Source organism: Anser anser (assembly GCF_964211835.1).
Source record: "Anser anser genome assembly, chromosome: W".
Lineage (NCBI taxonomy): Eukaryota > Metazoa > Chordata > Aves > Anseriformes > Anatidae > Anser > Anser anser.
In genome coordinates this window covers 1,357,904-1,381,960 of record NC_139731.1, presented here as the reverse complement: position 1 = coordinate 1,381,960, position 24,057 = coordinate 1,357,904, and the positions used below count along the sequence as shown (strand labels likewise).

Here is a 24,057-nt window from a genome sequence, read left to right as displayed (position 1 = left end):
GATATGCGGTAACAAACATCAGCCCAAAAGGCAGAAGTCATCGCCTTGATAAGAGCTCTTGAGCTGGCAAAAGGGAAAAGAATTAACATTTGGACAGATTTGAAATATGCCTTTAGTATGGTGCATGCACATGGGGCAATTTGGATGGAGAGAGGACTCATCTTCCTCAATTAAACATGCAGAAGAGATGCTGAAGTTACTCCTAGCGGTATGCCTGCCTCCTGAAGTTGCCATTTTGCACTGTAAAGGACATCAAACAGGGGATACTGATATTGAAAGAGGAAATAGATTGGTTGACGCAGAAGCCAAAGGGGCAGCAGAACGGGCATCTGAGAGTCAAATTTTGGCACTAGTACCAGGAACAGAAAACCAGGCATTAACAAAAGCCTTAGAAGATGAAGTAGAATATTCTAAGATCAATAAGCAATTAATTGAAGATGTAAATGGAAAATGTTACCTACAGGTTTAGCACAAATAAATGATGGGAGAATCGTGATACCATATTATATTGGATGGTAATTGGAGAACATAATAAAACATGCTGGGGAGCTGAAATATTATAACCGTTTTTAAGTAGAAAAGAGATGGGACTTAATTTGTATACCATTGTCAGATAGGTATTGAAACAATGTGTCATATGTCTTAAAAATAACCCACAGACAGGAATCAAACCCCAAATGGGAACAATAGGGAAGGGAAATGTTCCTGGGAAACAGTGGCAAATTGATTTTTTCGAACTCCCAAGGAAAGGGGGGTTTAGATGCCTATTGGTACTAACAGACACCTTTTCCAGATGGCCAGGAACATTCCCATGTAGAACTAACAAAGCCAGAGAAGTGTCCAAAGTATCGTTGAATGAAATTATACCAAGATTTGGTGTACCCTCAGTAATGTCATCTGACAGGGGACCACACTTCACTGCAGAACTGATCCAACAGGTCATCAAAGTGCTGGGGATTGAATGACAACTACACACTCCATATAGGCCACAGGCGAGTGGCCAAGTGGAAAAAATGAATCATTTGATAAGACAACAGATTGCTAAAAGCTGTCAAGAAACCAACATGTATTGGTATCAGGCACTACTATGGCACTTCTTAGAATTAGAACTAGGCCTAGGTCCAAGGAAAAATTAAGCTCCTTTGGAATATTGTATGGCAGGCCTTACCAAATGCCATACAAAGGAGAAGTTCTAACACAAGTAGGAAACCAATATTTATGACAACATATTATAGTTTTGGGCAAGCAACTAAAACAAATCAATAAGAACATTTTAGGCACTAGACCTTTTATCAGCCTCCTAAGGGGGAGTATGCACATTAATAAATATTAGTTGCTGTATGTATGTAAATAAATTGAGACTGATCTCAAAAACATTTGGGAAAAGACCAATATCTTACATAGGGTAGTTCAAGATGACACCTCGTGGGGTTTTTGAGAATTATGGAGCAAACTGACCTCTTGGTTACCCAACTTTTATTGGCTTAAGCAAATGTTTATAGGAATATTGATCTTGCTTTTACTAGTATTCTTAACCTGTGTATTGGTACAGTGTGCATTTTGGTGCTGTATGAAAGGACTAGATGATTATGAAACCTGGAAGTGTAACCGAATCAAGCATCAAGTAGAAACTGGTAAGAATTTTATGAAAACTTTGAATCAAGGAGGAGTGTTATAAGCAAAAGAATTTGCTTAGGATAAAGAAAAGGGGGGACTTGAGACAGGGAACAAGGTAAAGGATGTTGTGAAGTAAGAAATGGATGCTAAAGGGTTAACTATAGAACTATAGCAGGGACTGAGACAGGATAGCCCTGGAGGATAAGGGATTTCTATAGATATTGTAAACTAATCACAAGGACAGGACTGAGACAGGATAGCCCTGGAGGATAAGGGATTTCTATAGATATTGTAAACTAATCACAAGGACAGGACTGAGACAGGATAGCCCTGGAGGATAAGGGATTTCTGTAGATATTGTAAACTAATCACAAGGACAGGACTGAGACAGGATAGCTCTGGAAGATAAAGGATTCCTACAGGATAGCTCTGGAAGATAAGGGATGTCTATAGCCCAGGCCATTGTGAAGATAGCACATTCCCTGTTAAGCAAGAACCGGGTTAGACGAGTTTTGCAGCTGAAGACCCCAGCCCGTAATGAGGAAGATATACAACCTTCATCCTGAAGACCCCGGCCCACGACCACCAGGAGGCACTGCGCGTGCACAGTCGGGAGGAGTTAAAGGCAGAGACGATGGAAACGATTTCTCGGAACTCATTGTAATAAAGACCGCCCTTTTGGGGAGAGGTTATGAATATGTATAGGCGTTTCCTTACCTGTGTAACCCCTTCTGTATAAATACAAGATGAACTACTGTGGCGGGTGCCCACGATTGTGGTGGGGTGACCCCCTGTGCTGCCCAGCGCTGAATGGTTACTGCGTGCTGAATAAACATACCTACTTGTGGGGTGGGGTTGCCCTTTATGTGAGGGAGCAATTAGAGTGTACCCAGCTCCACCTGGGGGAGGGTGAAGGACAAGTGGAGAGCTTGTGGGTGAGAATTAAAGGGTGGGCTGGTATGGGGGACACTGTTGTGGGGATGTACTACAGGTCACCAGATCAGGAGGAGGAGGTCGATGAGGCCTTCTACAAGCAGCTGGTAGTAGCCTCACGATCCCAGGCACCGGTTCTCACGGAGGACTTCAGTTATCCAGACGTCTGTTGGGAAAGCAACTCGGCCAGGCACGTGCAGTCCAAACGGTTCCTACAATGCATTGAAGACGATTTTCTGATGCAGGTGGTGGAGGAGCCGACGAGGCAGGGGGTGCTTCTGGACCTTGTCCTTACCAACAGGGATGGGCTTGTTAGGGATGTGAAGGTTGAGGGCAGCTTGGGATGCAGCGACCATGAGATGGTGGAGTTCAAGATGGTGGAAGAAGTAAGGCAAAAAGCAGGATTGCTACCCTGGACTTTCGGAGAGCCATCTTTGACCTCTTCTGGGACTTGCTTGGGGGTGTCTCATGGGCTACATTACTAGAAGTCAAGGGTGCTTGTGAGAGCTGGGCAACATTTAAACAGCACTTCTTCCAAGCTCGGGATCGGTGCATCCCTAAGAGTAGGAAATCAGGGAAGGGGGGCAGGAAACCTGCGTGGATGAGCAAGGAGCTCATCGACAAGATCAAAAGGAAGAGGAAGGTCTATGAAATGTGGAAAAAGGGCCTGTCCTCTTGGGAGGAGTACAGAAGTGTTGTCAGGGCCTGCAGGGACGCGACGAGGAAGGCTAAAGCCCACCTAGAGATTAAGCTTGCAAAAGAGAGAAAGGATAATAAGAAGGGTTTGTTGTTTTTTTTTTAAGTATGTAAACAGTAAAAGGAAGACTAGGGATAATGTGGGTCCCTTGCTGAACGAGGGGGGTGTCCTGGTAACGGGAGATGCTGAGAAGGCGGAGATACTGAATGCTTTCTTTGCTTCAGTCTTTGCTTCAAGGACTTCCCCCCGGGCCTCCTGGAGCCTGGTGGGAGGAGAAAGGGTCTGGGAAATGGAGGGCTCCCCCCTGGTTGACGAAGGAGTGGTTCGGGAGCGTCTGAGTGGGATCAACGCACACAAATCCATGGGCCCCGATGGGATGCATCCACGTGTGCTAAGGGAGTTGGCAGAGGTGATCTCCGAACCGCTCTGTATCATCTTTGAAAGGTCCTGGAGAACAGGAGAGGTGCCTGAAGACTGGAGGACAGCCAATGTCACTCCGGTCTTCAAGAAGGGCAAGAAGGAGGATCTGAGAAACTACAGGCCAGTCAGTCTCACCTCTGTCCCTGGCAAGGTGTTGGAACAGCTTGTTCTGGATGCCATCTCCAAGCAATTGGAAGAGAAGAAGGTTATGAGGAGTAGTCAGCATGGATTCACCAAGGGGAAGTCGTGCTCGACCAACCTCGTTGCCTTCTAGGATGGCATCACCAGCTGGGTAGATAGGGGGAGAGCAGTGGATGTCGTTTACCTTGACTTTAGCAAGGCTTTCGATACTGTCTCCCATGACATCCTGCTAGCAAAGCTGAGAAAGTGTGGGATAGATGAGTGGACAGTAAGGTGGGTTGAGAACTGGCTGACTGGCCGAGCTCAGAGGGTGGTGACTGGCGGCGTAGAGTCCGGCTGGAGACCTGTGACTAGCGGTGTTCCCCAGGGGTCGGTGCTGGGTCCGGTCTTGTTCAACATCTTCATCGACGACCTTGATGAGGGAATAGTGTCCGCCCTCAGCAAGTACGCCGATGACACAAAGCTGGGAGGAGTGGCCAACACGCCAAAGGCTGTGCTGCCATTCAGCGAGACCCGGGCGGGCTGGAGAGATGGGCAGGAAGAAACCAAATGAGGTTTAATAAGAGCAAGTGTAGAGTCCTGCACCTGGGAAGGAGCAACCGGATGTATCAGTACAGGCTGGGGGATGACCTGCTGGAGAGGAGCTCTGAGGAGAAGGACCTGGGGGTCCTGGTAGATGACAGGTTGACCATGAGCCAGCAGTGTGCCCTGGTGGCCAAGAGGGCCAATGGGATCCTGGCGTGCATTAAAAGGAGTGTGGCCAGCAGGTCAAGGGAGGTGATCCTCCCCCTCTACTCTGCCCTGATCAGGCCTCACCTGGAGTACTGTGTCCAGTTCTGGGCTCCCCGGTACAAAAAAGACAGGGATCTCCTGGAAAGAGTCCAGCGGAGAGCCACAAAGATGATACGGGGCCTGGAGCATCTTCCCTGTGAAGAAAGGCTGAGAGACCTGGGTCTGTTCAGCCTGGAGAAAAGAAGACTGAGAGGGGATCTTATCAATGTGTATATATACCTGAAGTGTGGGAGACAGAGGGATTTGGCCAACCTCTTTTCAGTGGTTTGTTGGGACAGGACAAGGGGTAATGGCCACAAAATGGAGCACAGGAAGTTCCGCACCAACATGCGAAAGAACTTCTTCACGATGAGGGTGACGGAGCACTGGAACAGGCTGCCCAGGGAGGCTGTGGAGTCTCATTCTCTGGAGATATTCAAGGCCCGTCTGGATGCCTACCTGGGCAGCCTGCTCTAAGGAACCTGCTTTGGCAGGGGGGTTGGACCCGATGATCTTTCGAGGTCCCTTCTAACCCCTACAATTCTGTGATTCTGTGATACTTTACAACTTTACAGTTTGTGGTGTCTGTTTTCCGCACATCAGCTCATTCTGTAGGTCTTGTGGGAATAAAAATGTTGTTTTTGCAGAGTTACATTGTTTAAAGGTAAGGAATGGGGTATTGAGAAATGCTTGCAGTGATAAGAAAACTTAGCAGGTGACCTTGTAAAATGAAGACAACCAGACTCCTTAGAACAATTAGGTGAAAATCACGGTGTCAAGTCAAGTCAGACAAGTGAAGAAACATTACCACTTCAAACAGTAAAAAAGTCAAAAGAAATCTGAAATTTAACAGGCCGGCAACTGAAGGCCATGTATTGTCTGTGAAGCATCGGATAGATTGTGAACCTGGATTACCCGGTCAATGGGGAAACAGGGGAGGGTCCCGGTCATCGAAAAATAAAGTATATAAACAGTACTGTGTGACTAGTAGGCGCGCTCCTGCTTGTGGGATGCCCGCCATTGCAAGTGCGAATAAATTACTACTTCACTGAGATCTTCGCCTGAGCCTAAGTTATTGGCTACGGAGTGTTTCTCACAGTCTTAGCTAACGCTATTGTATGTTAACCACAAGGACAGGAAGATCCCAAAGATAAGGGAGTAAAAGACTGTATGCATAGATAAGGGAACCAGCAAGAACTGGCTTCACTGCTGAAGTCTGTCAAAGAAAGGAAAGGTCAGAATGTTAGCAGCGAGGAAGACTTCTGGCCTTCATCAAAAGACCACCAGAGTATGCCAGATGACCACCCGAGGACTCCAGTACACATGCGAATAGGGGCGGGAACCAGGTTTTCAGTTCCACTGTAACAATTCAAATGCTTAACATGGGTGTTTATGCCAGCAGTTTAAAGAGCAGCTAGTCTAAGTATTTGATGTGTATTATTATATTAAACTTGAATTAATCCTCCCAGTTACAATGAGAGAAATGCCAACTGCTTCAGGCCAATATTTCTCATTAATTACTGCAAGAAAATTACTAGTTTAGACACAACCTGTATCTCCCAGCCAGGAGAGGTTGAAAAAGTTTCCCTAGTAGCCTCTGCTCTACACATAAGAAATTAGATATTTGTATCTTCAATCTCTTAGGATTAGCGTAAGAGAGAGTAGAACATTGTTATAAATGAAGATACAACTCAATCTGAATTTAGTAATATTTATAAAAGGCAAGTAAACAGCGCTGGGTGCACGGGGAGTCTACGCTCTACCAGCACGCACACACAACCGTCGAACTTTCTAAATATATAGAACATTGCTTTTAGATATTCATAAGAAACCCGAGTACGCCTATACATATGTACAATCAGAAAAGGTATCAATTGAAACATAAACATGGCAAAGTTTTCCGAATTCTGGCAAGTGTTTAACAAACAATCCTTTAAGTCTATTACTATTAATGTCCATGACTGGGGGAACATAGTTGGAGTTGGTAATCCTGGTTGAAGTGCTCCCATATCTTCCATGACTTCATTAATTTTTCTCAGACCATATAACAGTCTCCATTTTCCATTCCTTTTCTTGATTACAAAAACCAGAGAGTTCCAGGGCTAGTCGTGGGAACAATATGTTTCGCTTTAAGTTGTTAAGCAACTCGGCCTTCAGGCCTTATGTATCCTATTCCTCCCGGATTGAAGGGAAACAGATCCGGCTCCTTTTCAGGGCCTATAGGGCCTGGATCGAAAGGAACGTTCAGATCACCAGGGGGCGTAACAGCAAAGGCCTGCGATGGCAGTAGCGGCGGGGGGGCCGATGGTGTAGCAGAAGGATCGGTGGACGAGCCCGCAGCTCCCTCACTATCTGGCAAACCACACGTTTCTGATTGCGGTCGCACATGGCTCTTTAAGGCCTCAGAGACTGCTCGCCAGGTGCCAAGCAATCCTGTCGCAACCTTGTTGTTTTTAGTAGCAGAGTCCCACACCTTGACCTCAATTTGGTCCCATGTTTCAGGATCATAAACTGTCTGATTGTTAATAAAGGGAATAAGCTGTAAGGTTACCAGGACAGTCTTTGTTTCTAAGGACGTATGATTCCCCAAAGCACGCAACTGCTTACCTTCAGCCAGCAAGGGGCAGTTGTGTGCGCGGGTCCATTTCTCTCAGCTTGAGCTTCCTTCCAGCTCCGGTGCGCCTATTTCCAGCGACTTTCTATACGAGCGTCTTAGAGCGGTTTGCTGAGTTTGGCCGAACCTATCTTCATTAGGCGATCAGTGTCCCTGTTCCTGTCCTGGTCCCTGTTCTGTTAGCCTGTCCCTGTTCCTGTTGTTCATGTCCCTATTTTTCTTCATGTCCCTGTTCATTTTCTTCAGGTCCCTGTTCGTTTTCTTCAGGTCCCTGTTCGGGTGCCATTTGTAGCGTAACGACCACACGGACACCAGGGTTCTTTTAGGATCAGTAACTGCTGCTACTTTATTGATGACAGAACTTCATCATATCGTGTTGCATCCCATACTGAGCACAGGCTCCCTTCTTATACTATTCGCCCCACAGCAGTCCTTTTCCACTAACTCTTCATTGGTCAAACAACTTTGCCCGGCAACCAGCAAACCCCCAGCAACTTCCATGCCTTAACGGCGGGAGAACAAGCAACCCGAGACAACAAGGTGTCTCCTGAATCACCCTTCTTGGTTCCCTCTCAACTCTTTACATTCCTGATGGTCTCATCCTTAAGAGTCCGATGTTATCACCAACCATGGGGCTTGTCGACCCCCATGGCCACACTCCCACATCTCCCCCTTCTTTATTAACATCAACCATCTTCTTGACACGAATTATTACTCCATATATCACAATATGAAACAAGGTCGCAAAGCTATGAACCTTTCTTTCACCAAAAGCAGTCTTTAAGTTCACGGAACTGGCTTATTAAAAGTGTAGTACAGTGGGTTCTGGCTAAAGTCAAACAAAGTGTGGGTGTGCATAGTTTAACATATGAATGGAGATTTGGTTCTACTTTACAACTTTGCAGGTTGTGGAGTCTGTTTTCTGCAAGTCAATAGAAGGAAGACTAGAAACTTTGTATGTCTAATGCTACATTACTCACTAAAGAATCTGCCTTATCTGTAAGACCATACAGAATTGTATCCCAGGTGGGGGGGGGGGGGGGGGGGGGGGTGAATAACCTAGGCCTGGAGGATGTGCCTGTAAAGAATAGGTGAGGAACTCCTGGTATGCACATGTCCTTCGATGTGTAAATGCTTAGTTTAGTATGCATGGTTAAGTTGGAACAACAACATAAGAAAGAACGAGATAGAACGAGATGGTCTGAGCATGCGCAAGAACTGGGTTCAAGCAACAAACTTAGTGAGGAAGACTACTGACTACCACCAGAGACCCCCGGAAGACCACCAGTGGAAACAAATGCGCATGCATCAGGGACATTTACAGATTTTAACGAATTACGGGAAATAGTACGAATATGTTAATTATTTCTCAGAAATCTAATGAATATGTATGTTTTGACTATATATATCCCCTGTAGCCTGGACAATTCGGCACGCACATTAGGTGGAGCGATCCCCTGTGCGTCTGGCGCCGCAATTAAAGAATGCCTGCTTTCTAAAACTCCAAACTGAGTCTTAGAGAGTTTCTTTGACCGACTTTTACGGTACCACTGGTTTGAGATTTCCAGTGTTTTGCCATTAGCGTGGGCTCCCAGTTCCTGTCCATGTATTGGCACATAGGAAAAATGTGGTAGCTCCTTGATGTGAAAAAAGAATTACCTTGATGATAAAACTGAGCTGCTGCTAGGCACCTGGTTGCAGAAAAATGCGAGGAATTGAGAAAGTCCTGCAGCAGACTAAGATAGTAAATCATTATGGGAAAATGTTTCCTGCATGTCCGGTGGAACCTTAAGCAAAATCTAGGTGCCTCAAGATGCCAGTGAAGGGACCTTAAAGATCATCTAGTTCCAACCCCCCTGCCATGGGCAGGGACACCTTCCACTAGACCATGTTGCTCAAAGCCCCTTCCAACCTGGCCTTAAACACTTCCAGGGAGGGGGCATCCACAACTTCTCTGGGCAACCTGTTCCAGTGCTTCACCACCCTCAGAGTGAAGAATTTATTCCTTATATCTACTCTAAACATACCTTCTTTTAGTTTAAAGCTGTTACTGTCTCTCTACTCCCTGATAAAGAGTTCCTCTCCAGCTTTCTTGTTGCCCCCCCCCCCCCCCCCCCCGCCTTTCCGCCCCTTTAGGTACTGGAAGGCCTAAAAGTCTCCCTGGAGAGATATTGCCATGTGATTTTACCATGAACTTGATTTAAAGTCCTTGAAGCCAATCAAAGCAAAGAAATAGCTGAGCAGCTTCAAGAACCTTTTGAGCAAGTATAAGAAACACCCTTCCAGTTGCTTTGTTTTTTAGTAGTTCTGTTTTCACATTTTTTGTAAAAGGACAAGATAAAGAATGCCAAACTTGCAAGGCCTTGACGTAACAGGAGCCCCTCGGACCCCGAGAACCAGATCAAACCAACCTTATGGTTCGGACTGTGACCAAGGGCTCAGAGAGCACGCGCAAGGAGACGAGGTGAAAAGTTCAACTCTGATGAAGACGTCTTACTTCATCCCGACGACCACCCGGATGACCACCAGAGAGTACAACGCAAGCGCAGAAGGACTGATAAGACAATTAGCATACAAAGCGGGGCTAGGCGGAGCTAGGAAATGAATATGCATTGATGTGTTGCGAAACAAGGCATATGTAATATTTTAGGGGATAAAAGAGAATGCGGGTGAGCGAATTGTTGCGTATGTCTTTGGGAACTATCCCGCATGCGCCCGGCGCCAAAATAAACCACATACCTACTTTATAACTCATTTGCTTTTGAGTTGTAGAGTTCTTCCGTGAATCAGCTGTGTAATGGGTAAAGCCTTGTTTGTTCATTAAATGTTGCTGATGGGAGGTTTCAACGGTTGATTGCTTATACCCCCCAATATCCTGTTGAAGGAAAAAAACAAGTATGGGAGCTTCCTGTTAAGTTAACAATTGCAGTAGAAACCAGCTCCAAATAAGGGCAAAATGGCATTCCCCCTCGCATGAGAACACACATACTGCAGCAAAGTCATGACCCCAACGCAGAGGAAGACGACGATCTTCATCCCCACGACCACCAGAGGACTGACGAAGACCCCCTAGCAACAGGCCGCGCAGTTGTAGAAGACACCAGGAGGTGCCACTAAACCCGGAACTACTAGGCTATAAATCGAGACTCTGGCGGGCTTAGGTGCATGCCGTTGGCGGAGCAGGAGACTCCCCGGCTGCCCAGCGCTGTTTTACTTATCGCTGCTTGCTGAAATGCTCAAATAAATTGAAATTCAATCTACCTTACCCACGATGTGTCGGGAATGATTTCTACCAGAACTAATTTATAACAAGCTGCTTTACCAAAACCAAACCCAAATGAATAAATTAATTTAAAATAGCACGCAGACTTATGCACAAAACATATTTTTGTTCTTAAAACAAAAAATTATTTCAAATGTATAGATTTTTTTTGAAATGTAAATTTAGCAATATAAATAAGTTATGAGATTGCTTTTATCATAAAATACAGTATATTACGATAATTTGTTATTCTCTTATCTAACAGATTAACTAAACTCCAGATATTGGAACTTAGACAAAACCAGTTAAAAATATTGCCAAAATAAGTCTGTATTAAATTTATTTAAAATACTTTGGATGTTTTTTTTTTTCTATAGTTAGACTAAAAATGTAGTGCATATTGGGAAGTAGATCACAGCTTAAAAGCAGGTTGATGGTTTTGCAGTTCCTGCTGTTTCTATGAGCTAGAGGAATGCTCTGAATTTTCAGAGTTGGATCCTGGAGATCTAAGGAGGTTAACAAAGGTACAAAATGTCAATAAAGAGAGAAACAGAGATCCCAAAGATGGGATATGAATAACCAGCTATAGAGTCGTGAATATTTTGTGATGTGCAATAAAAGGTGTCTTCCTCTGGCAACAGTAACTGGTAAATAGGAGTACTGGTTTCATGTATTTTGGTTGAGAAGAGGAGGAGCTAACAATTGAATATTCAATCTGTCCAGATCATTCTAGTAGAGAATTAATTGCATGCGGTAAGCTAAAGTATGAATTGCTGGCCCTTAAAGTACAGCAGACAGTTTTCTTAGTGACTCTGGAAAACTGTATGTTCCATTGGAGTACCCTTTTTGTGTGTATAGCTACCATGCTGTGGTGTCTGCAGTATAAAAATGCCAAAATGAAATGTATAGCATCAGAAAGTGTGAATTTAAGTCTTTCAGGTGTGAAACATTCTACTCATTCATGTGATATAGATACTTTCTATCCTCCTTTGTTCTTTCTGATGTCACTAATTTTCAGTAAAAATTAAAGGGCATATAATTTGGGACGGTAGCTATGTAAATTAAGTTGCTCCCAACTGAGGAACAGTAGCTATAATTAAAGCATATATCTAATATAAATTTTGTTTACAAAATTACTCCGACCTTAATTGCAATAATTAACCCTAATAGCATGAATTATATGCAATATTTTGAAAAGAGTAGTTTATGGAGGTCTCTTGTAGTGATAAGAGACATTTAAATAAATGCTATAATGTATTTAGGCTAAATGCAATTTCTGTTGAAGCTGCCGGCAATTTTTTTTGCTGACCGGTGTTTTCAGGGTTTCATCTTTGCTGGAAAACTAAACAGTAGCTGTCATGAAGATGTCCTCTGCAGCACCTCCTTAATGATCTGCAGTATATGTGGAGCTGCCAACTTTATTATTCTCTTCTGGTACTCTTGTGGTTCAATTCAGGGAGATAAAGCTCTTGAGACTACTTTTTTTTTCTTTAGTTTAAACGCATAAGTATGCATTTTGCTACAGTGAGACACTAAGAAAATATATTTTTTGTGTATAATATACACTGGGGAGAAAAAATTTATTGTGGTGTCTATAGTACGCAAGGAGTAAATCAGCCTTTCAGGATAATACAATTGTGCAGCAGTTGACTTAACCAAAAAAGTTGTCTGTGGCCTGGTTTAACTATTATGTCAGAAAAGAAACTTGCATAGTTTTCCAAACCTATTTGTTTTTAAAAGAACGTGCTTCACAGCTTTAAATAGTGTAGAAAATGAAAATTCTTTTTGAAGCTATTAAGACGTAGCAGTTGTGATGGTTTTACTCAAGTGGGCAGCCGAGCTCCACCACAACCACTCACTCATTCCCCCTCCTCAAAGAGAAACGGGGAGAAAATACAGTGCAAAGGGTTCAAGGGTTGAGATAAGGACGGGGAGATCGCTCAACAATTATCGTGACAGGCAAAACAGACTCAGAGTAGGGAGACAGTAAGATTTATTGCCTATTGCTAACAAGCTAGAGAAGTGAGAAACAAAGGAAAGAAACCAAAAACACCTTCCCCCCATCCACCCTCTTCCATCTCCTTCCCCTGAGCGGCACAAGGGAATGGGGGAATGGGGGTTGTGGTCACTCTATAGCACTTTGTCTCCACTGCTCTTTCTCAGTCACTCTTCCCCTGCGCCATGGGGTCCCTCCCACGGGATGCTGTCCTTTCCGAACTGATCCTGTGTGGGCTTCCTACAGGCAGCAGCTCTTCAAGAACTGCTCCAAATATGGGTCCATACCACGGGGTCCATCCATTAGGAGCATACTGCTCCAACCTGGATCCCCCACGGGCAGCAGCTCCTGCCAGGTCACCTTCTCCTGTGTGGTTCCCTCTCCATGGGCTACAGGTCCATCCCGGAATCTGCTCCTGTTGGAGCTCTCCATGGGCCGCAGCCTCCTTCAGGTCAGATCCACCTGCTCCCCCTGCTCCACCGTGGGCTCCTCCATGGGCATGGAAATCTGCTCTGCTGTGGTATACCATGGGCTGCAGGGGGACAACCTGCTCCACCACAGTCCTCTCCACAGGCCGCATGGGAACTTTTACTCTGGAGCCTGGAGCACCTTGTGAGAAACACTCTGTAGCCAATAACATAGCCTCAGGCTCAGGACCCAGTTTCTTGGCTGATGGTGGTGAATGGGGAATTCCAAAGGTGGGGTTTGAGCCAACAACCCATGGGTCCTGAGAGATGACAAAGAAGAGGACAACCCCAGAATACAGTTCTTAAGAAAACTCTCTTGTTTCGAATTGCGGTATCTCATCCCTTCTGCCCAGATAGGGTAATTCGAACAGCATCTCATATGGTGAAATTCCTATATCCTTTCTTGGTGCTGTTTGAACCTGGAACAGTGCTAAGGGTAAGCTTTTTACCCAGTGAAGTCAGGATTCTAACACTAATTTAGTTAATTGCTTCTTTAATGTCTGGTTCATTCGCTCCACCTTCCCAGAAGAGGAGGGGTGCCAGGGGGTGTGAAAATCCCACTCAATCTCTAAGGCCTGCATTAACCCTTGCAGTACTTGTGAAGTGAAACGACTTCCTTGATCTGAATCAATGTTTTCAGCTATCCCATATCTAGGGACTATTTGCTCCAGTGATACCTTAGACACCGTGTTCGCAGTTGCAGATACCGAGGGGAAAGCTTCCACCCATCCAGTCACGTGGTCAATTAGGACCAACAAGTACTTAAGTCTCCCTGCTTTAGGTAACTCAGTAAAGTCTACCTGTATACTTTGGAAAGGTCGAATCCCTGGCTCCCGTCCCCCTCTAGGTGAGTTATGGATGACCTTTTTATTTACCTTTAGGCATATGGTACATCCTCTGCATATTTGCTTCACTGAAGTGTATATTCCTACACAGACATACTTTCTTAGCACAGCATCACACATTGCTTGCACCCCCCAATGACTCTCTTGATGTAAAACAGTTAATATTTGCCTCATTAGCACTTTATTCAGCATTTCTCTCCCATCAGGGAGTATCCATTTTCCTTCAGACTTCGTGGCTCCTGATTCCTTAAAAACCTATTACTCTTAAAACTTTTTAGTCCTTTCTTAGTCATGGAGAGGAGCCTATGCAGGAGCAGGTGATCGGGGTGGGGGTGGGTGTGAGAAACACTCTGTAGCCAATAACTTAGGCTCAGGCGAGGATCTCAGTGAAGTAGTAATTTATTCGCGATTGCAATGGCGGGCGCCCCACAAGCAGGAGAGCGCACCTACTAGTTCCAAAAACACAGTTTATATACTTTTTGATGACAGGACCCTCCCCTGTTTCCCCACTGGAGTGGGTAATCCAGGTTCACAATCTATCTGATGCTTCACAGACAATGCCTGGCCTTCAGTTGCCGGCCTGTTTTTGAGATGGTAATGTTTTCTCCCCTTATCTGGCTTGACTTAACATAGTGATTTTCACCTGATTGCTCTAAGGAGTCTGGTTGTCTGCATTTTAGGAGGTCACCTGCTGAGCTTTCTTATCACTGTAAGCATATCTCAATACCACATTCCTTCCTTCTATACAATGTAACACTGCAAAAACAGCATTTCTATTCCCACATGGGGGGGTCCCAAGCTGGAGCAACCCCCTCCTGATGGATGGACCCCGTGGCACAGACCCACACCTGGACCAGCTCCCAAAAGAGATGCTGCCAGTGGAGAAACCCACGAAGGACCAGCCCAGGTTTGTAGTAATCTACAAAAATCTGTAGTAATCTGCAAAAATCTTTGTAGATTACTGAGATATAGTCCCCAGTCTTTGCCAATTGTTTCTACTCTCCTCCTTATTGGAGTAAATTCATACCGTTAAGCTTCCAGTTAAGTAAAAAAAGGCCAGAAATATCTGTAATGAGACATCAGCACCAAACAGCACTTATCACCTCACTTGTATGCTGCATCTTAAGTGACTTGTGTGCCAACTGGCTACTCTTGCCTTCCCAACTGTTATAAATGACTGAGTCCCAAATAGGATTACAATCAAAGTTTACAATTTATTAAATGAATAGAGGCAAGCAAACAGCGCTGGGTGCGCCGGGAGTCTCTGCTCCACCAGGACGCACACCTGTTACGTAAGGCGGCTGGTTTTTATGCTCCTAGGCTAATACATATTCATTACTACTTCTAGAAGAGGCAGGGTTATTATAATTGGTTTCCCGAATCCGAAGTCCTCCCAGGTGCGCCTGCTTATCAGTCTCTGTTAGTTTCTCGGGGGCCGCTCGGACAGGGAGGCTCATATTCTTCCTCCTTATCTAGTGGTCTCTTGGCCGGCTGTCAGAAGTTACTGCACGTCTGTGCAAAGTCAGCAGTTTTTCTCTGAAGAAATCCCTTTGTTCTCTTCTCGCCTAAACCCAGGCCTCGATGTTAACCCTTCACACCCCTTAGTGGCACGAATTGCTGGACTATTCCTTACAATTCCTCCCTTTTTTTTTTTTTTAATATCATCAATTCGTGTCTCTTCTTCAACTTTTGTTAGTAGCAGTTGGATTTCATCAGTCAGTTCTCGGGGTGTCCATTTCTTAAGCATCATTATCGACACATCACCTTTTCTCTCCCAAAGTCATCACAAACTGGGTGCTATTTATTATCCGCCGTATCAACAACGTAAAGCAAGGTATCATACAAGGTATAAACAATAATGTCATTACACCACATAAAAATAAAAATAGCATCCTTTTAACCCATGGTCCACCGGGCAACCATGAAAAGAAATCCCAATCCATACCCTTCCAAGTTTGTACTGGGACGTGGGCTAGCTTTTTAATTTCTTTTGTTATCTGCTTAACCACTTTTCCATTATCATCAATTTGTAAACAACAATTAGAATCGTTCAGTTTTCCACACACTCCCCCTTCTTCTGCTAGTAAATAGTCTAAGACCATTCTACGTTGAAAGATAGCATTCCTCATCTGAGTGGATTGATCAGCCAGAAGATCCAAGGTCGTCGCTGTTTAATTGGTTACAACTTCGAGGATAGCTTGCGACCTAATTATTCGGTTCAAATTATAAATAGGTTCTCGGGCTCCTGATACCAACTCATTCGGGTTCCAGGTAGCTGGCCCATAATGCTGTATGATTCTTTCAGGAGGCCATTCATCCTTTCCCCATTTTTGGGCACTATCCCCGGATAAGGAAGTATCAATAGATCGTTTTACTCTGTTCAGGTCATCATATAATCTTATTCCTAAATGATTTCCTTGTGTTTGTGACAATAAAAAGAACAAGGGTCTTATGTACCCCCCATAGCATATTCCCGACCAGTTTCCAGGTAGCCTCTTGTAAGCATGTTTGCCACACACCCAATAATGTCCCTTTAGGGCCCACGTCCCGTTTGGAAAATGACCATCCCATCCATCTTTACCCTTTGGGGCGTGATAATACAGAGTGTCCTTGTTACCGAGTGGTCCTGTTACAATGTCTGCCCCGTTTGTACTCGTATATGCACGCTTCCAAGCTCCCACGTTGGGTTTCCACTTACAGTCACAATTCAGTTCTCTTTGGCGACCTGTCATATTATAAGCCTTTTTCGCCATCCAATCTTGAGAGTGTGGGAAGCGCCTTCAATCATGGGGTTGGGCCCGCTTTCAGAGCTTGTGTTACCATTCAGCCCTTCAGGGTGATCCAGCTCCTGGAAAAACTAATCACAATTTTATTATGGGTTTAAAAGGTTCTCATGTTATTTTTCTCAGGACAAACTGATCTTGGTGTGGGAGAAGTCCGGTCGAGGCACTCTCACTCGGCGGTCAATACCCATAGGGGTTGCCTCCCTCGGTAGACCATACACGCCGCAGTGGAGGGTCCTACCCCGGTCTTGCCTTCTCCCTTTCCTCCCTTCAGCCTTGTCCTCTTTATCCAGTGCCCTTAATTCATGCAGAACCTCATTGCTGGGATATCAGTTCCTCTTTAGTCTCAGTTTCAGTTCCCCAGGAGTGGACTCAACCCTCCAGGCTTCGGTAGTTATTGGTCCTTTTATTCTGGATGCGTGGGTCCAACCCCTTCTTGCTGTTCTCACAGCTGTTTCAGTAGTAAGTAAAACAAGGTACAGTCCCTCCCATCGGGGGTTCAATGATTCTTCTCTCCAGGTTTTTATTAAGACCTTGTCTCCTGGTTGTATTTTATGAATAGCAAATCCTAAAGGTGGTGTCTGAGTCATCATCCCAATTTCTCTTATCTCCTGTAATCTCCTTCCAATGGTAATTATGTATTTCTGGATACTATGATCCTCAACTACATTGTTCCCTAGGGGCATCCCTTGAGAATAAGGCATACCATATAACATTTCATATGATGATAATCCAGTCTCACTGTGTGGTTTAGTTCTTATGTTTAAAAGTGCCAATGGTAAGCATTTCGTCCAGGGCAGCTGTGTCTCAATCATTAACTTAGCCAATTGTTGTTTTATTGTTTGATTCATCCTTTCTACTTTCCCTGAGCTTTGTGGGTGCCACGGAGTGTGGTATTCCCACTGAATACCTTTCAAGGGGTACATCCTTCAAATCTTTGTGGCTGGCGTATGTTCGATTATTTCCACACAATTGTGTTCCAACGGTCCTTCTTCTGGAACGGTTCCTAGAAATACTGCTGGATATAACAGGTTAGTCGTTTTCAAGGTTATGTCATCTTGTTCAGTTAGGATTGCCTGATATTTCATCATCCGGCTGGGTGATAACCAGTGCCCCCCCCCTTTGTTCCAAAACGGTTGTTACCATATGTGGTCCAAAAACTTCAATACGTTTTCCCATTTGAAGGCAAATAATTTTCTACTATCTTTATCAAGAGGTATGCAAAAGAAGGCATCCTTTAAATCTATCACGGTAAACCATTTATATTTCTCTTTCACAGATGTTAACAATGTGTAAGGATTAGCTACTACCGGGTGAATATCCTTTGTTATTTCATTTATTGCTCTAAGATCTTGTACAAATCTATACTCGCCATTCGGCTTCTTTACTGGAAAAATTGGAGTATTGTATTCCCATTTACATTCTTCCAGAATCTGATATTTGAGAAATTTGTCAATAATTTTCACCATTCCCGTGCCTAGCTTCTATCTTAAGTGGATATTGTTTGATTCAAACAGGTTTGGCTCTTTCCTTTAATTCCACCTTTACCAGTTGTGCCAGTTTCGACTTCCCTGGTACATCTGTTTCCCGTACTGTTGCTATAACTGCATTTTCTACTTCTCTTGGAATATTAACAAAGGGTTTATCTTTGATCATTAGGATTTGGCCTACTTTGGACTCAGGTACCTTCATTATTAATTCTCCATCCTCAAAGGTTATTGTTGCATCTAATTTGGCTAATAGATCCCGTCCCAAGAGTGGCATCGGGCATTCTGGTACATACTAAAATTTATGGGTTAGTTCCTCACCCCCAAAACGCAAATCAAGGGGTTGTAAGAATGACCATTCTTCCTCTTTCCCTGTGGCTCCAATTATTGTAGTTGTCTTAGTTCCTAATCGTCCTTTTAAACTATTTAACACTGAATATGTTGCTCCTATTACATTTACAGCCTAATTAACACAGAGAAAGAAGCTCCCATAACCAACAAAAAATTCAAGCCTGTCTTCGTTTCCTAGCTTTATTTCAACTAGTGGACCTGCTAGGGTAGATGCCCCAGGTCCCCATCATTCCTGACTGTTGTTTGTCCTGCAGCCTAAGACAATTTCTTTCTGATATCAGGGGCTGATTGCCCTTGAAAGAGGTTAGCCAGTTGCCTCTCTCTCTCTTTTTTTTTTTTTTTTTTTTTTTTTTTTTAAGCCAGGTCCATTTTTTTTTTTTCATTGCATTTCAAAGTTGGTCCAGAAATTCAAAAATTCCATAAATTCCATAGGGGTTTCTTTTGGACCTTGTTGGAACAGATTCTCAATTCCCAATAGCCAATTTAACCAGATTTTAGTATTTACATAATTTCCGGGGTGATTAGGGTCTCAGTGAGGGGGTCGGTCAGGGGAATGCAATCGTTGAAAGTTCCCTGAGCGGTCCCATTGGCAATCTGAGCTCACACACGAACTCAGGTTGTTTCAAAAGTTAGCTGCTTTTCTGTTTCCACGACAACTCTCTCGGACCCATCACGGTCCCCCTGCCCCAGAGGGCTCACACCGCGATTTAGAGATCTCAGCCTCGGGTTGAGGCGGAACTATTAACATTCCTACATCCTCTTCCCCTGCTCATTCAACTTCAAACAGCTCTGTTAAATACTACATGCCACACAACCTTTAACACCTTCAACAACCCTTTTAACACTTCCTTTACCTTTCTCCAGCCCGTACTTTTCTAATGCCAACACCAAAGGCTCAGTCAGGGGCCAACTTAATTCCAAACCTTTTCCCTCCAACATGCTGAAACAACATATCACTATACAACATTTCATCCTATTTTCCTTCTCTCCTCAAAAACATTAATTGCAAGACACTGTTATAGTCGATTGATCCATAAAGTGGCCATTTAGTTTATATAGTGGCCACCATTGATTGCAATACTTAGTGAAAGTCCTCTTGCTTTCTGTGCCCCCATTTCTAACAATATCCTTCCAATGTGCCAATATGCACCCAAGGAGGCTTTTTCTTTTTTAGGACGTCTTTTTTTTTTTTTTTTTTTTTTTTGGATTTTCCCCTTTTCCTTGATTTCCCATTCCCTTTTATTTATTTATATTAGTTACTGTCCCTTGTTTCAATTTCCACGCAAACCTTTTTATTGCAGGTTTTTACTATCTTTTCCTAATCTTCTTCCCAAATGTCCCAATTCTCTGGGATTAAACTCTTCTTTCCACATACAAACTTTACTATTTCAGATTATTAATGAGCCCCATTCCAATCATAAATCCGCAGGACTTCGGAAAAACACCTGAAGCACTCAGCCTTCTGTCTTCTAGACAAACAATAACACCTTTTCCACAAAATTTACATTTCAATAAGACCGAATTTCAAGCCAAATGCTAATTTTTCTCATGCACTTTGTTAGTAAGCCTACACAAAACAAGGAATCACTCCTGTGTATCCGTCAAGATGGGGGTTTAAAAAGGTACTGAGGCCTAAATAAATTCGCTCTCCCCCTTCTTACCAAATTCCCAGAGCTCAGGCCCGAACCACCAAAGAAGTGACTCTCCGTTCTACCACTTTGATAATCAGTCAGCCCCGCTCCCCCGATACTTGGGAAACTGACCGAACACCACCGCGAATATACACAAACTTCTAAACTGTTACTTAGATAATGCTCCCACCTTCCTCCTTGACACAGTCAAAACATTTAAGAACAAAACAGGATTACAAGATGCACCACCGGGGGTGGATTGTTAGGATATAGAGGTGGTAGGTTATCCAATGACTCCCATTCATCATCTTTTTCTTTTTCCTTTTTTTTTTCTTTTTTATTTTTTTGTTCTCTTCTTCGTCAAACTTCTCGTCTGCTTTTAGTGTAAATATTGAGGCTGGAAAAGTACGTGAGATCCTGATCCATAATCCTGCATAATCACTTTCCTCCTGGCTAAAAGGTTCCTTTGAATTAACATGTATATTTAAGGCCTGGCAAACCCAGTCTTCAAAGGATCCGAAAACGGGCCAAAAGACATGTGGTCTTAAAGGCTCCTTTGGCCATTCTGTCATACAATACTGAACCATTTTTAATTTACTTTTTCCCTTTTCTGGGGCCCCTATCGTTCCAATTTCTAATCATTATCCCTAATGGACTTTCTGGTGGTATGTCTGGTAATTTGCTCCCTTTTCTCTGGTCCCGGGTCTTCAATTTTGTCTGACCCATCTAGGAATTTTACTGTGGCAATTCCTACAGCCCTTGGTTGCCTTAGTGAGAGTGTCTTGCAGGGGGTTTAGGACCTATCACCCACCCACGAATCCTATAGGAATCGCTTCGGTCCTTCACCGGCCAAGTCCCTCGCGGGAGATTGGAACCGCGGTTAGAAGACCTCCACAATCGCTTCGGAACTACGTTCCGTCTCAGTCACACTCTCACACACACAGGCAACCGAAACCCACCCAACCGAACGGTATACGCCTTAAATACTTACGACTCCGTCGTCTTCGTTCGGATCTTCGCGCGCAGAATTACGGGCAAAATATAGTGCTGCAGCCGGCAAAGGGAGCTCATAAAAAAATCTAAATCTTTGCTTGCCCTTATTCAGGTTCAAGATGGCATTAGCCCTGACCTGACTCGAACAGGAGCCACCAAATGGTGGGGGCGCCCCTCCTAGATCAAGTCAGAATTCAGGAACCAAGACCATCCCGGACGAGCCCCCAATTGTTATAAATGACTGAGTCCCAAATAGGATTACAATCAAAGTTTACAATTTATTAAATGAATAGAGGCAAGCAAACAGCGCTGGGTGCGCCGGGAGTCTCTGCTCCACCAGGACGCACACCTGTTACGTAAGGCGGCTGGTTTTTATGCTCCTAGGCTAATACATATTCATTACTACTTCTAGAAGAGGCAGGGTTATTATAATTGGTTTCCCGAATCCGAAGTCCTCCCAGGTGCGCCTGCTTATCAGTCTCTGTTAGTTTCTCGGGGGCCGCTCGGACAGGGAGGCTCATATTCTTCCTCCTTATCTAGTGGTCTCTTGGCCGGCTGTCAGAAGTTACTGCACGTCTGTGCAAAGTCAGCAGTTTTTCTCTGAAGAAATCCCTTTGTTCTCTTCTCGCCTAAACCCAGGCCTCGATGTTAACCCTTCACACCCCTTAGTGGCACGAATTGCTGGACTATTCCTTACACAACTTATCTTGTAAAACCTCAAGTCATGAGGGCAGCGGCAAGATACTGAGAGATCCTGATTTTCCTTTTGAAGTTTGGCGGTTAAAGAATCAGAGGATGATAAAGTTGCTATCCTCCAGAAACCAAAGCAGCCAGCTCCCAAGTCACATTCCTTGTTCTTAGTGTCAGAGGAAAATTGCTACTGCAAAACAAACATTTATTAGACTTCTTAAGATGGTAAACAGGTAGGTTCTGTCCTTTATTTTGATTTTTTTTTCCTTGCTAAAGCATTAGTGGGGAGGGAGAAGAGAATTAAAAGGAATCGATGAAATCAGAAAAGAATACTGTATCTAACCTTTACCCCAACATCTTTTACAGAAACTCTCTGGCTTTCTTGTTTCGACTCCTTGGCAATATCTTCAGTAGATTCTTCATCCTTCGGTCTATGAACAATTGTCTGGACAGTTTTGACCATATTCGTCAGTTCATCAGGATATGGAGTTGGATATCTCTTCAGATTGCCTTCCTGTGTTACAAAAAGCAATAATATTCAAATTTTACTTAAATGCCACAATTAAAGTATCATCTTTAAAACAGATAATAAATTAGGACAAAACACTCAGCAGAGCAATCTTCACTTTGCTGTTTGAGTCTACCTAGATTAACTCAAACTTATGTTTATAAAACCCAGGAAGAACACATTTTTTTGTTTGTTTAATTTGGCCATTGATTGAAAGCAGGAAGAACTATGACAACTATAATGTACTTAAAGAAAAATCAGGATTAAATATTATTTCCCCACTATCCCTCCCCAGTAGCACTGTAAGCATAGCAACCACATAACCACCAAGTGATTATATGAAGGTGCTTTATTCAGCGCTGGAAGCCGGGGCAGGTGCCCAAATCTGGCTTCAAGTCCCGTTACTTCCCAGCCATTATTTATACATTCAACATTACGTAAGGTATACATATTCATTACAGGTTGCAACATCAGCCTCGCATTCCATTCTAATTAGCTCTCCTCCCATTTGCACATGCGTGGTGCTCTCTGGTGGTCGTCCAGATGCAGTAAGGAGTCTTCCTCTCTGCTAAACTTTTCACCTTTCTCACTCGACGCATGCTCTCTCTGCTCCTTGGTTCTGGTTCAACTCATTTCAGCATTTTCAGGTTCTTATCAAAGGTCAGGTTGTACTTGTTCCCTCCCAGGGTTCCCTTTCAAAGATTCATTTGACTGTTCGGTATACTCCCTAAATATCTCAGTATACATAGATTAATTGATAATGTAAGTACATTTGACAATGCTTATTATACTTTATGACCCATCACCTAAGAGACATTAATAAAACATCCATTTGGTTCTCCATAACACTAACAGCACCACCAGTCCAGTACTCTCCTAGGTATGCCTTATCATAGAATCAGAATCATTAAGGTTGGAAAAGACCTCCAAGATCATCTGGTCCAACCATCACCCTACTACCAATATCAGCCACTAAACCATGCACAGTTACGAGATCAGTTCTCAACGATATCAGTTCTCAAAACCGGAGTGCCTACCCTTTTTTTTTTTTTTTTTTCTTCCCTAATTCTTCACTGATCCTGCCTTCTTAACCAGTCTCGGTTCCTTTGTCAGCTCTCTGCAGAACCACTGTCACCACAGCACAGGAGTGCTGAAATCAGCGGGTCATGCCTTCCTGCTGCAGTGGCGGCGGGGCTCCCCGGTAGGTGACTGGATCCCAGACGAGCCCCCAAATTGTGAGAAACACTCTGTAGCCAATAACATAGGCTCAGGTGAGGATCTCAGTGAAGTAGCATTTTTATTCACGATTGCAATGGCGGGTGTCCCACAAGCAAGAGCGCACCTACTAGTCACATAGTACAGTTTATATTCTTTATCTCTCAATGACCAGGACACTCCCCTGTTTCCCCATTGACTGGGTAGTCCAGGTTCACAGTCTATCCAGTGCTTCACAGACAATACATGGCTTTCAGTTGCCAGCCTGTTATTTTTCAAATTTCTTTTGACTTTTTTTACTCTGAGGTGATAATGTTTCTTCCCTTATCTGGCTTGACTTGACACCTAATTTCACCTAAATACCGTGAAATTCACCTAATTCTCCTAATCCACCTATTCACCTATTCACCTAATTACCGTGAAATTCACCTAATTCAACCAGACCTAAGGAGACTGGTTGTCTGCATTTTACAAGGTGGTCTGGTAAGCTTTGTTATCACTGCAAGCATATCTCAATACCACATTCCTTTCCTCTAAACAATATGACATCTCTAGAAAAAACTCTTTCTTACATGGTCACATACACCCAGTAAATGCTTTTCTGTTGAATATCAATTTAGTACTTGTCTTTCTCCC

The 24,057-nt window shown here is 43.8% G+C and overlaps 1 protein-coding gene and 2 long non-coding RNA genes across 3 annotated transcripts in view; 1 reads left to right on the top strand and 2 right to left on the bottom strand.

Moving 5' to 3' along the window:
* The window catches only part of LOC310888698, a 30,462-nt gene extending 11,663 nt beyond the window's left edge, over positions 1 to 18,799 (top strand). Inside the window, exon 2 of the long non-coding RNA XR_014576068.1 lies at positions 9,525 to 18,799. This is a non-coding gene — a long non-coding RNA (uncharacterized lncRNA). The remainder of the gene's footprint in view (positions 1 to 9,524) is intronic.
* Positions 1 to 24,057, bottom strand: part of LOC310888609 (uncharacterized protein) — a gene marked incomplete at both ends in the record, with an annotated part of 380,131 nt that overhangs the window by 203,733 nt on the left and 152,341 nt on the right. The window lies entirely within an intron of this gene.
* LOC310888691 lies at positions 15,373 to 24,021 on the bottom strand. Its single transcript, XR_014576059.1, has 2 exons — positions 22,042 to 24,021; positions 15,373 to 21,888 (listed from the first exon to the last, which is right to left on the bottom strand). It is a non-coding gene; the product is annotated as an uncharacterized lncRNA (long non-coding RNA).